Here is a 9,216-nt window from a genome sequence, read left to right as displayed (position 1 = left end):
TTTTCAGGTTAGTGTCCTGTTCCAGCCACAGTATACATTTTCTTTCAAACCAATGCAGTTAGCCGTGTTCAGTTGCTGAACGGAGCCAACAATACAAAATTGGCATTTCTATCCATCGCAGTCAGTGGATGTGGATTAGTTAAGTATTGCGATCCCCAGCACGTAAATGTGTGCCCCTTGTGCAGCCATGAAAAATACCACTGGCAACTTGCTCATGTTCTTGCCCAGTGACCACACAATTTCAGTATTAGCAGTGATTGCAATAATATTTTGGTCCATTGCAGGCCACACTTTTCATGAGTAAGGAAACAATTATATTAGATTTTATATCAGATTCCCTACAGTGTGGATACAGGCCCTTCAGCCCAACAAGTCCACGCCCCCCCTTCAGAGCATCCCACCCAGATCCATCCCCCTATAACCCACACACCCCTGAATACTACGGGCAATTTTGCATGGCCAATCCACCTAGCCTGCACATCTTTGGACTGTGGGAGGAAACCGGAGCACCTGGAGGAAACCCACACAGACATGGGGAGAATGTGCAAACTCCACACAGACAGCTGCCCGAGGCTGGAATTGAACCTGGGTCCCTGGTGCTGTGAGGCTGCAGTGCTAACCACTGAGCCACCGTGCCGCCCATTCGACCAACAGCAACTTGCCATGTTGACCCTGAATAAAATCATTTGAGTCAGCATGGATCAGGATTTGAACCTCCAGTTGAACATATTAAGGTTGCAGATATTTACTAGATGAAGGAATGAATTGATGACACCAGAGCACTGATTCCCTAAGCTACCATTGCCATTAGAAACACATTAGGACATTCTATTAAGTTTTAACCCCCATACATAGAAAAATCAAAAGATGGGTAAATGGCTAGAAAATATATTATGTCCATATTTGCTTGCCATTTATATTTCTACTTTTTTTAAAAAATTGGAAATAAGTTAAAGAAAGTATCTTAAAAACCTGAGCAGAGGAGTCGTTCATTCTTCCTTTCAGTGGTAATTGGCAGTGTCAAGGACTATCACCTCCCTCCAGCCCCATCTCTAATTTCATCCCATTATCATGGTTTGATCAACATTGATCATGCTCTTGGAAAAATTCTTGTCACCAAGAGAAAACCTATAAGAGCTGAAAGGGAAATGAAGACAGTTCTGGACTTCAGAATTCTGCACAACCACAAATTATGGCAAGAGATTTCAAACCTGTCGAACAGACCAAAGAGCTTGTAGAATTATAGACCTTGTGAAAGACTAAACCTGTAAAAGTATCTGCACAGGGCCAAGATTCAAGGGAAAGAATGCCTGTAACAGATATTCTTTCACTACCTTTGCACATAGGAACATTACCACTGGGATTATATTCCAGACGTGATTCCAACAAAACTGTGGTAACAAGAGGCCTACAGGAGGATAACTGGGCAGGAATCTGAAATTTTGCCACTACTGCCCCATCCCAGCACACTGCACCACCATTGTTTAAAACAGAAGAGAAGGGATGCTCATGCTGATCCCAGAGTGGGAGGCAAATCAAGGTTGAGAAGGAAGCTGGGGTGCTTCGCCACCCAATTTCTCTGCATCAATGTTTCCATCTTAGGTGAAACAGTAAAGGAAAATCCAAGCACAGATGTCTTAAAGAACAGGGATTGTAGATAACACCATGGTTCCTCATTTCAGGTGATTGTTGCTTAGCAGCATGAAAAGCAAGCTTTCATTATGGGGAACCGAAGTCATCTCCTTGGAAAACATAGCCTGTAGAAAATCAAGGTTTTGGACAGAGAGGCAGAATATTCAATTTTTCTTAATTTCATGGCAGTCAGATCAATGAATATTGATGTGTAAAGGAAGGAGAAACTCATAAAAAAATAGATTAGGCTAAATGATTATTTTTGCCTTCACAAACAGCAATTCCAAATAAATTGAATGTCACAGAAAACTACGTCTTGCCAAGTTTTACATTTAATGTATAAGAAGTCAGCCATTGGCTCATATTTGGCCTCCTTTCACTACTGTGCTTAAACATCAATCTTCCAAGAAAATACGAATGTGTGAAATCATAGTAGCAAGCATGGAGAAAAAAATAGGTGATGAAATTGTTTAATAAGACATTAGGCAGTAAAGATAGGCTCTTGGTGGTTTATAAGTCTGAGTTTGAACATCCTACTGTAGAATGTTACAATGTAATCTCAGTTCGTTGTTGCCAAGCAATATAATTGAAATAGCCACAATGTCATCAAGTTTTAGATGCTGACAATTTTTCATTTACTTTTCATGCCTGTCTAAGTTTTCTAATTTAATAAAAACTAGTAATGTTGAACATGGTTTAACTAATTGTATCCCATCTCCAGCAAATACCAACAATATGAATGCAAACTAATTGGTATTTTTCCCAGCTCTTTAATCTCATTAAAATTTTCATCTAGTCATGTATATGTCTGACCCTGTTGGTATAGCAATGAGCATTTTTCATATTTCTCTGAAGCACAGTGTAACAGATATGTCCATGTTCACTGGAAATATAATTTGATCGCACAACAGTTTGCTGGGCTGAAATTGGATCACCAACTACCAGCACTTCAAAGATGAGGCCACAACACAGCTAGTGTATATCCTCATCTCTGATTGTCAGCCACAGCTGGGGAAAGCAGAATAACTTTGCAATGATTTACAACCTAATGCGTGAAAGTGCTCAAGAGGTTAAAGCATATTTTCTAAAATCCAAAGTCTAGTAAAGGAAGAAGCAGTGAGGCAAATTGTAAAAGGTTTCGGGACCCCATTGTAGAATGTGCAAGTAGGTATAACATGCAATTTAATACTGAGAGGTTTGAGGCAATTTATTTTAGGAGGAAGAACAAGAAAATATACAAGAGTACACTTTCAAGACAAAAATGCTGAAGGTGTGGATTAACAGCATGCTATTCAAATGCTTGCTGTATTTAGATAAGCATATTAAATGCCCAATAGCATTTTTAACAACATTGTGGAAAATAAAGTACCAAGAGCAAACTTGCACAAACAGACTGTGTCCAATTTGGGAATCCTATTATAAATAGTCACCAAAGCCATAGAAAATGATGCTGACTGAGCCATGGCTGAAATTATGATGATGCAAGGGATGAAAAATTAAGATAATGCTGGTCAGTTAAGTTACCCCTCGTTAGTTAAGATACCCCAGGAACATAGCTTTAAAACTGCCTTCCTGTAGACGTAGACCAGTAACGCTATGAAAATCATATGGACCGTCTGCAGATGATGAACGATATAGCTGCCCTAAACCTCCCAAGGAACTATGAATGGACAGCTTGTGCATGAATTTGGCAGTAGCCCCTTTCAATCTGCAAATTAGGGTTTTATATATTACACTAATTGGTATTTTTGGACAGCTCCTGCTTTCAATGATTATTTAGGATCCGGAGCTTAAACAGTAGCTGGCATGCTGAGTATGCAAAGGTGCACCAGTCTACATGACATGGATTTTCATCAAATCAGAATAACTTAGGAACCCTTTAAAATAGCAGCTGTATCTCAGTTCGAGAATTTCTGATCCCATTTCTGTGCTTTCTGATTTCCTGCGGGGAAGGGTGCCTACAAACCTACACAAGGCACTTCTGAGCTGCCCAGCTTCATTGTGGACATAAGCATCATCTACTGCTCTGCAAGCCTACTGGAGGTGAATCAAATTTTTCAAGAATCACAGTTTATAGCATCTCAGACTTTTCCCCCATGCCAGGTTATGCTCTTCTACCTCACCCTCCTATGGCTCCTGAAGACCCCACCCCAGGCCATTATGTTTTCATAGCCATTGATCAACTGTATGCAATACAGAAGCAATGATCCCTATACTGACAGATGAATGTATCAAAAAGAAAGCTTTTAGTAAGATGGTCACTCATTAATAATGCGCCACTATGTTAAACAAGACTCTTTTCTACTATAGCAGTAAAAGTGTCCATTATCCAGCTCTTTTAAAGTTTCAATAACTAAAACTTAAAGCACTTGTAACCTCCTAAACTTACAAAGATAAACATTGGGAATTTTTTAACAGAGACGACAAAGCTGGAGCAATCAAACAAGCAAGGGCTTAGGTCTCTCAAGAAACTATTGAGTATCTTTGCTCTTAGCTGAGCTTCAATATGTATTGTTGACATTTTCTCCTGAGGTGAGTGAGCTCAGCTGGGATATTTTTGATACCTGCTTCAAAGATGTAAATTTGAGGGAAAACCCTTACTCCATGGTGAGTACCAACACAGAAAGGAGACCAGTGCAAATGCTGCTAAAGTGATAATAAAAGTAAAATACTGCAGACGCTGGAAGTCTAAAACAAAATAGAAAGTGCTCGAGAAACAAAGCAGGTCAGGAGACATCTGTGGGGAGTCTAACGAGTCATATCAAACTCGAAATGTTAAGTCTTTTTTTCTCTCCACAGATGCTGACTATCTCCAGCAATTTGGGCTAAAATGGTGGTGGCACTATCTAGTCCAGGTAAATCCCATGCATGTCTGCTGACCCAACAAATGGCAACAAGGCTAACGCTGGGCACTAACCTGGCATAATGACTAAGATAGTAGCTCAAGGAATATTGCTGCGTTTACAAATTAAGAAGAGTGTTTCTCTTTAAAACTAGAATTATTGTTTGTCTAAAAAACAAGCATTGTTTTCTTCCACATAAAAAAATTCCTCGATTTGAAAAGGTATTATGATTCTAAACAATGTTTTCTTTCTCTTCATTCTTGCAAAGGATGTAGGCATTCCTACCTGCGCCACCATTTCTGACCCAGATTTAACAGGCCCTTGAGGAAGTGACTGGGAGCTTCCTTTTTTAAACATATCCGTCCATGTAATGTTGGTCTAATCACACTGCTGTTAGGGAGGAAGTTCCAGCATTTTGATACAGTGACAGTGAGGGAACAGAAGCATAGTTCCAAGCAAAAATGACATGCAGTTTGGACAAGTGGAAGTGGTGGTAGGTATCAGTTGCAGCTTTTGTTCATGTCCTGTTAGGGCAGCACGGTGGCTCAGTGGTTAGTACTGCAGTCTCACAGCACCAGGAACCTGGGTTCGATTCCATCCTCGGGTGACTGTCTGTGTGGAGTTTGCACGTTCTCCCTGTGTCTGCATGGGTTTTCTCTGGGTGCACCAGTTTCCTCACACAGTCCAAAGATGTGCAGTTTAGATGGATTGGCCATGCTAAAATGCCCGTTTTGCTCAGGGATGTGTAGATTAGGTGGGTTATAGGGGGATGGGTCTGGGTGGGATGTTCTGAGGGTCAGTGTGGACTTGTTGGGCCAAAGGGCCTGTTTCTACGCTGTACAGATTCTGCGATCTAGGTGGTAGAGATCATGGATTCAGAAAAAGCTGCTGAAGGAACCTTGGTGAGTTGCGGCAGTGCATCTTGTAAACGTTACACACTGCTTAATTGAGGGTCAGTGGCCGAGGGAATAATTATTGGTGATTGTGGGCGGACTGTCAACCAAGCAAGCTGTTTTGAAAGGTATCAAGCTTCTTGAGTGTTGTTGCAACTGCACTCATTCAGGAAAGTGGAGAATATTCCTACTTGTGTCTGGTAGATGGTAAGCAGGCTTGAGGGAGTAAGGAAGAGAGATACTTACTTCAGAATTCCAAGCCTCTGACAAGTTCTTGTTAATAATTGTACTAATAGCGCCAACATTAAAACAGATTATGTTAAATTATAGTCAACATTTAGGTACGTTAACATTTTATTTCATAACTACTGAATATCATGTAAACATTTCATTTTTAAAGTAATGAGACTACTCAACTTCCTCAAAATGATTTATTTTATGAGCATTAAATTGTTTGGCTTGATTTAAGCATTCCATGAATATAAAATGAACTCAGGTAAATGTTTACAATTACTAAAGTATGATTGAAAACCTACTGAAGTCCTGACCAGAATTGAATTATAAATACTATATGTGAACTTTGCTTGAAATGTAACCTTTGGATCATCAGGGCTAATTTAATCATATCAAATGCAAATCACATCACTTCAAGGAGAACTAGAACCTGGAAACTGTTTAAGAGGATTGAACCAAAAGTCCTCATGTCAGTACAGGAGACCATCACAAAGAACATCGTCAGATTGATACTTAACTATAAGCAAGAGATGATCACATGACAAGTCACATGATCGACTGCCCTCATTTAAAATGGAAGCACTGACAGTCTAATTCTGTAAACTATTGCCTAGCCTTATTAAATTTTATACTAATAAATCTTTCTATCTTACGATAAGTTGATTAGTCATGAAATCAATTCCTTTGTCAAGATGGAGTTCAAATTGCTTACAACAAAAGATAGGCCATTTGGCCCCTTGAGCATTTTAGACTATTCAATTATGTTATGGCTGATAAGCCCTTAAGCTCCATTTTTCCATCATTGATTCTTATCCATCTTTTGGTAGCATTACCTAACAAAAATCTATCTTCTCAGTCTTTAAAGTTCTAATCGTCCTAATGTCAAGAGCATATTGGGACAGAGTTCCATTTTCCTAATAGCACTTATGGAGAAATACACCTCCAGGTTATATTCCTAAATGGTTCACTGCCAAAAGTTAAGATTTTGACTCCCTTTCTTGACTCCTGTACCTGAGGAAATAACTTCTCTGTACTGTCTTATTGAGCCTTTCTTACATTTAAGCATCGCAAGGGCATCACTCTCAATGTTTTCTCAAGTGAATACAAGCACGGTTTGTGCAATCTACACTCAATAATTTAACTCACCAAATATTACTATCATTAAAAAACAGAAGAAATGCGGATTCTGTAAATCAGAAACAAAAACAAAAGTTGCTGGAAAAGCTCAGCATGTCTGGCTGCATCTGTGAAGGGAAATCAGAGTTAATGTTTAGGGTCCAATGACCCTTCCTCAGATCTGATGGTAGCAAGGAAAATGTCAATTGATATGCAGAAGATAGGGTCGGGGGATGGAGAACAGAGTAAATGGTAGGCGAGGAAACAGCCCAAAAAGAGAGAAGTCGAGTTGGACAGACAAAGGAGTGGATAACAATCTGGCTAGAAGAGTTAATAGCAGTTAATAGAGACTGTTAGTGGCTAACAATAGGTGGTGTGTAATGGCAGACTGTGAGACAGCAAGACCTGGTGTGTAGGGTACGGGTCGAGGATATGGGAGAGTTCAGGCCCTAAAATTATTGAACTTAATATAGAGTCTGGAGGGCTGCAGGGCTCCCAAGTGGAAATGAGGTGTCATTCTTCCAGCTTATAGTGAGCTTCAGTGGAGCACTAGAGCAAGCCTGAGATAGAGATGTTGGCCACGGAACAGGGTGGTGTGTTAAAGTAGCAGGATCTTTCCTGTGGTCAGAATGTAGATGCTTCCTGAAGCGGTCACCGAGTCTATGCTTTGTTTACCCAATGTAGAGATCACATTATGAGCAGCAACTGCAGTCGACTAGATTGTAGGAAGTGCAGGTAAAGCACTGCTTCACCTGGAAGGTATGTTCGGTGCCTTGGATACTGGGGAGGGAGGAGGTAAATGGGCAGGTGTTATACCTTCAATGGTTGAGGGGAAGGTGCTGTAGGGGATTTGGGGTGTTGGTTCTGGGAGTGAAGGAAGAGTGGACAAGGATATCCCGGAGGGAACAGTCCCCGCGAAGGGCATACAAGGGAGGGGAGGGGAATATGTGTCCAGTGGTGGCATCTCTCACTGGAGGTGGCAGAACTGGTGCTTGATGATCTTCTGGATGTGTATATTGGTGGGATTGTAGGTAATGACAAGGGGAACACAATCGATGTTGCTGGAGGGAAGAGAGGGGATGAAGGCAGAAGTGTAGGAGGTGAGTGTCCTGTCAACAATATTGTTGGGGAATCCTTGGTTGGAGAAGCAGGTGGACATTTCGGAGGCTCCCTTGTTGAAGTTGACCTCCTATGAACATATGCTACAGAGACGGAAGAACTGGGAGAATGAAATGGAGTATTTACAGGAAGGAGGTGAGGATTTATATTCCGCATAGCTGTGGGAGTCAGTGGGCTTATACTGAATATTAGTGGCCAGTTTATCCCCAGAAGTGGAAACAGAGATGTCGAGGAAGGGAAGAGAGGAGTCAGGGATAGACCATGTGATCATTAAGTTTGTTAATCCTTTCTGCTAGAACCTTTTAATAATTAGTGTTAATTACTGAAATATTAAGAATGTGATCTCTAAAACAATGGGTTTTAGATATTGCTGTGTGAATGTGAAAGAAGAGGCAGCTGATATTATTGCAAGAGATACATAAAGTACTGTTTGGTAATAAGAAACACCAACAGCTCCTGCACATTCCTGAGAACAACCTGCAAGTATTGTCACACCTCCAATGATTTCTGACAATATCCTCACATTCCTGGGGATTTCCTTCACTCCCAATTAACTTCTACAAGTATTAGCACATCTTAGGAACTGCCAGTAATAAGCATTGGCACAACTCCAGGGACCCCTGACCTAAATTCTGAAAGAGTGGTGACTACACTAAGAGAAATAGCAATATTTTTTGCTTTTAATAATATATAGCTTCAAAAGTAGTCTGTGCTTTGTGGCAAGCCCGCTAAAAGTGTAGAAATCTAAAAATCTTCACAAAGTCAAAGTGCCACCAGTTAAAATTGACTACTGATTAGATTCTGGTGAAACACTGAATGTTAGGGAGAAAATGTGAGCTATTTTCTTGCAAGCTGCCACCATGTGGAAAATGGACTTTGAATTGATGAAAGTGAAGAGAACACTTGTATATATGTATCTGAATTTACCCACTATTCTCGTCCACAGCACTGATAGTACCGTTCACTAAACACGTGACCTTGCCTTGATAAGTCAGGTCTGCAATATTTCAGGTTTATAACAATAGAGCCAGTCACCGCAGCAAGCGGAAGTGACATCAGTTTGAACGGATAGCCAGTGAATAAAGTATTTTTACAGGTCAATCACATTGGCTTGCAGTAGTGAAGGTGAAATGAGACGGATAGTTGTGCTACTGATTTGCTTTTTAACTGCATGGTTACAGGTCACAAAATAAGAATTGACCTCATTATTGTGTGACAATCAATCTAAGACATTTGCAAAGGTATTTACGATTTTTGAATTATATAATTAGAATCAATAACCGCCTAAGTGAAATAAATTGTTTACAGATATGACTGGCTTGAGAGGCGGTAAATAGGGGGATTACTTTGGGATCTTTAATTTCAAATGAGAGAGGCAA

This window comes from Stegostoma tigrinum, chromosome 19, assembly GCF_030684315.1.
Source record: "Stegostoma tigrinum isolate sSteTig4 chromosome 19, sSteTig4.hap1, whole genome shotgun sequence".
Taxonomy (NCBI): Eukaryota; Metazoa; Chordata; class Chondrichthyes; order Orectolobiformes; family Stegostomatidae; genus Stegostoma; species Stegostoma tigrinum.
This window is presented reverse-complemented; position numbering follows the sequence as displayed.